The sequence below is a fragment of the Morone saxatilis genome, unplaced genomic scaffold, assembly GCF_004916995.1.
Source record: "Morone saxatilis isolate NCDOM2014 unplaced genomic scaffold, NCSU_SB_2.0 Contig16, whole genome shotgun sequence".
Classification (NCBI taxonomy): domain Eukaryota; kingdom Metazoa; phylum Chordata; class Actinopteri; family Moronidae; genus Morone; species Morone saxatilis.
In genome coordinates this window covers 25,127,157-25,132,949 of record NW_023339718.1, presented here as the reverse complement: position 1 = coordinate 25,132,949, position 5,793 = coordinate 25,127,157, and positions in this window count along the sequence as shown.

Below are 5,793 nucleotides of genomic sequence, written 5' to 3'. Positions count from 1 at the left end.
ACTGGCTCTAGATAGGGCCCTTTTACAGAAGAGGTGTCTGTGCTCTTTTTTTTCTGTTTCTAAATAATTACATTTAAGGCAGGATACTTGCTGCAGCTCATGAAGCTTATTACTCTGAGCACATACAAATAATTGGCGAATCGTGAGTTTATCAACATTTTTAGCAACTCAGAGTCTCATCTGTATTTCAGCAGCTGGACAGTTTCTAGATGTTTGGAGAGATTTTAACATGTAAATCAAGCTGAAACTGCAAAAAAGTCGGGGTAGGCCACGCACTTCCACATCCCCAGTGGAAATTACTTCCTCACTTCTATCTACACATAAACTCTTCCCCTTTCAATTACTGTTTATCAGAACAATTTGTCTGAATCGGTGGCATGATTCCACTTACTGTCCAGTGAAGTGCTGTATAGGCATATTGTTTTTAAAGGATGACTCGTCCTTTTTATGCCATCAAGACAGATGCTGTTCCCTTGCTTGTTGACTAGAACCAGGCCCCCGATGGTATTATTACAACTGCATGCTTTTCTGGACTTGCCTTGGCTACTTTCCTCCCAAGTTCATTATGCACACAATCTGTGACAGAGTACATTAGTTCTACGCACTGTACAGCTGCCAGCCCCAGTAATCTAATAGTAATGTATAAATTCCTTCTGGCAGGCCAATAAAGCTCAGATTAGTTTCTCGGCAAAGGTACACTCGTGCAGCAGTTGACAGACATGTGAAGAGAGCATTAGCATATCATCGGCACAGGCTCTCTGGGGACGGAGACGCTCAGTACTTCCCCGTCACCTCCGCTGTCTCCGGTACTAGCAATACATGGGAAAGCACTGATTTGGTTAACAACTACTTGATTTAATACATGCTCAGTAGGGCCGGGATGTCTTATGGGTTCATCAACATATCAGGTAGTGGGACGGGAAGGGGGGGACGGGGAACGGAAGGTGTCAAATGGATTATGTAAATGAGAGTGGAAAATATGTTTTATGTTGTTGTTTTTATGTTTTACCCAGAAAATGGTAAACTTTATTATTGGTTTTTTTAGGAGACAGTGATAAAGACAAACAATGCAAAGTTAGCTTTGCAAGAATTGAATTAAGTGAAAATGGGACAAAAAGTGCATTTTGCTCTTTTGCATTATTCATGAGGGAGCGTCACATATATAATTTTTGTGTGCAAAAATGAATATAAATATTTTTTCCAAGGCTCAGCAGTCAGCTGTTAAATGTCTGAAGCGATTGCAGGATATTACCTCGGTTAGGAGTCAGTCATTTGCACACAAAAGTGATTTCATTTGTTTCCTGAGTTATAAAATTATGTGTGAGAGCTGTCCATAAAATGAGAGGCTTCTTTTCAAAATCATTATTAGCCCTAAAGTAAGCATACAAAGATGATAATCTGCATCGTATAGTGTCCTCGCTGTGTCGGAGGGTCACCTTCTCAGAGGAGGCGGCAGGAGGGAGAGTGATGTTTTGTGGGCTAGCTAACACTGAACTGCTTTTTCAATGTCCCTCATACCCACTTTCCCTTATTATTAAACGCCCTGCCTCAAGGCCTGCTCTATATTCATGACATAAACGCTGTTCATACCTAATATTTGTGTATAGTTCCCATCGTGTTCCAGTAAACAGTGGCTGCCCTCGCACCACTGGAGCTGCACTGGCACCTTTATTGATCTCCACACAATAAAGGAGCACAAAACTACCTCTGGAAATTAGATTTTTATACTACAGAAATATGCCGGCTGAAATTGCATTACCTTAGCACATTCATAACATTTTTTCCTAAACAAAGTTAGAAATTAAATCCGAGTCCTGGGGGTGTTGCTATTTTTTTACTCCTTGCCACAGCTGCTATCAACAAAAGCATCTTTAGTAACTAAAAGAGAATTTTGCCCTGAGGGACAGTACATGAACATCATGGCTCTCTTATTTTCTTATATAGTGAGGTTGCTTTATAAAGGCATTCAAGTAAGAAATGTTTTTCATAACATAAAACGTGGGCCTTCTTGATTTACTTGGTGCTGGTTTCTTTTTGTGAACTGACAAATTCACACAATCAGGCTCCACCTTTTCCCACTGCTTTAGACTGTGGACGTAATATTGCAGGAGCATAAAATGATAACCATTTTTTTTCCACTGGGGAGAAATATTTTCCATCAATATGCTCCCATAGTTGTGCTCATTTCCAACACATCATCCATGGTGTCACATTTCTGGCGATGTGAATACTGCCTTCAATCAAATGTCTTTTGTACTTGCGCACTCATGCTGAGACTTTGCATTTGTATTCATACATATTCAATGCAAAGGGGAGCTACTGGTGTGGTGCTCTTGCAATAAAATGTATTTTATTGCACCAATTGGGGAAAATAGACAAATGGGCCACATGATTACCTTCGACTGTTTTCATGATCATTCCAGAATGGCTGCTGGAAATTGTCCTTGTGAACTCTCTGAATGTTGTGAGTTTTCTGATTTTTACCCTAGACCTGAAATGAGATGCATAATTATGAAATCTTGGCGAGGCATTCTTCTTTTATAGACTGTCCACAATCATCATATTACACAGAGTATTTTTCATCTTTGCATTTTCCTCTGGCGTCACACTAGCCAGCCTTTCACTGAGCAGGTGGACCGAATCAGAGACTTTGTCTTCTATCTCAGCTATTCCTAAACTTTTTCATGTTAAGGACCCATAATAGATGTACACACCCATACAACCTACTCAAGGACCCCAATTTTACAACTAGTGTCCAATCAAAAGCAATGGGATTGTACGTGTGACTTTCTGTTTATGGGATTAATCAAGGCCAGATTACCAACAGGCAACTGCCCCAAGGCCCCAGACTCAGACACTCTCCCAGGTTTTCTGTGTGTTAATTACATTTATTGCAAACTTGTTTGATAATATATGCCAAAGCAGAATAAAAACAGACATGTTATGGGTCTTAAAGTATAACTGAACTCCAAGTTGTAAAGCAGTGTTTCTTTGCCCTCTGTGGTTGAAAGTACCTGTGACCACACCCAGCACTGGGAGTCACCACATCTAGCAGTGATGTCATAGTGTGCTGACACACCCTGGAGTACACTTCTACATCATTCCAGCAATGCACTTATTACAGGGAAGTTCAGTGGAGTTTCTGGTGATGCTGTGGACCAACGTTTTAATCAGCAGGCCCTCATTTTGTTTGTATTAGGTGCTCTACTTGCATGTGCATTAGGTCACAGGAGACTTGATTACAGACCCCTGCCAACTGCAGGGCAGTGAACGACCAGTGTCCCAAACGATTTGCGAGCACTACTCTCACACAGGTTAAAAATGCTGGCGGTATTGCGTTTAATAAGTCACTCATTAATATCAGATACATGTGCAAGTCCCGCCACAGGTCTCTCATGCTTATGCACGCAAATATGGTGTTTGCTTTGATTAGGGAAATGTGCCATAATTAATGTGAAAGGGAACTGTCTTCTGTTACAAATCGCTTTTTACATGTGGCAATGTGGCTTTTTACATGATATACTCCAAAATGGACACGGACGATGCTGGCTGATCCTTATACTACATTATTTGCATAGGTGGATCAACCCCCAGCTCTTAAAGCCTATTGTCAAATCAGAGTTACCCTCCTCCAGATTACAGCCGCTGATCAGTAAGAGAGACAGTCGACTAAATCGACCAAAGTGTTGGGGGTTTACATTTTTTGCAAAGGTGGACGAGTTCACACGTACTGTTGCATACGATCATACATCAGAAATATTGTTGTGGACCCTTGTGAAAATTGATAGATGACAAAATTGATGTTGTGGCTATGCAGATGTTGAAAGTATACTTTCCATTGAGATGCTGATAGATTGCTATCTTGTAGAAAAGACTATTTTTTTGCGAGAAACAGTAAATGCAATGTCAGATCCCACTGGCTATCATCTGATGATGATTTAGCCTCTGGGTGCAATGGAAAATGTTTCAGGGCTTCTGGTGCGGCCAACTGATACCTGGTTAAAGGATATCCGGGCTAAGACATACTCTTCCATGCTCCGGTCATTATTTACAGACTGATTGGCAACTTGAGACATTAGAGCTAGAGAGTTACAGTTTCGTGATATCTATAACCAGACTGTTTCAGATTTTTGTCACGTTTCAGCTAAAGGTAATAAAATGCTAACTTGTTGATAGACAATTAGCCATTGGGTTCTGAGATTGCATTGCGGCCACCGCATTTTTTACGACTGTTTACTTGGATGCAACCAAAGCCACTCACACACGTTTGCTCAATACAACTCGGAAAACAAAAGGAAACCAGAATACTTCCAATACCAAAATCTCCCTTGCCTACAGATTCTGCTTCATATGCAGATATCTATTTATAGAGGTTGCACTAAGTGGAAAAAGAACTGTGTTTGTTTAAAAGAAAACTCCAGGGTACATTTAATCAAATTATCACAAACTAATTGACAGGCAACAAACCTGGGCTATGTAGTATTCTAATATAGGAATACTGGTTGGTTTCTAGGGATGAGGGCAAAATGGGTTGAAAAAATACATGTGGGGGCCCCTTGTGGTTGGTGGCTGCAGGATGACAAAAACAACAGGACCCAATCTTTACTCTGCTCTGTGAATATGCATCTTCATGCTACATGTTCCTCTCGAGCATCAACCCTCGAGCAGCATCTACCAGCGAGCCGAGGCAATGAACTCTTCTCCTGAGGGACATTACTATTGATAAGCGAGTTACGAATCATTTAATACCATTAGAGTCTTGCTACCCCTGTGCCTCACGTGGAAATATCATTCCTATCCCGATCTCCCACGCTGTGTGAGATTATGAAGGGTGATGATGCAGTGGAACGGCGGAAGATTTGTCAAGTTAATAAAGTGAGCTCGGGGGAGAGCTATTTCAAGGCATCATTGAAGTATGTTTAAAGTAAGTGAGAGTTGATGGTGGCTACGGCAGTTGTGCACAGAATCCACTGCAGAGAAGGTAAATCAAACATTTGCTTGCTTTTGTTGACTGATATTGTTCACAGTTGATGCTTGAACTCAAGTAATGGCTGTGTGACTACTTTCTAGAAAGTAGGAGGGGGAATTTACACACTAGTAGAGTACAGAGCCATCTCTATCTCTGGGTCTGTTGCAGTGCATTTTGGCTGCACCTTGACAATTTGTGGTTTAGTGCAATTAGCAGCCAGTTAAAGAAAATGCTGCAGTGCAGTCTGATATTTTCAACAGTAATAATGCATCATCTCAGCACATCTGCAACCATTAAGTGAAAAAAACATAGTGTATGAAAATTATATATAGCATCCAAAATTAAGATAAAAGATGAGTTCGACATTATCTTCACAGAACTTTCTTTCTTTACTTTGTTTAACTGAACAAACACAAAGTTCAAACCTTGCTTTGTTGTTGATTTTTTATTCTGCATCTAAAACTGAAAGAACGGCCCCTCAAAACTCCCCCTCTTGTCTTTATTTCCATATTTTCTTATTTTGTTCTAATAGTCGTAGAGTTTTGGATCCACTTCAAGGTTGGCAAATTACTCAGAGCTTTGACAAATTTATTATATAATATTTAATCTCTCCTAGCAAAGGGCAATGTATAAAAACATTTAAATGGACTTCTCATTGTCTATTATCTAGTGTTTGGTTTGTTTAGTTTGGGTTACTGAAACATGCCGGTTCAACATGGCAGCCTCCAAGAAAGAGGACCCGATCCCTCTGTAGATAAAACGGCTTATGGCAAGGTAATAAAACAGAAAGATTATTATTCTCAGGTGGTTATACACTAATGAAA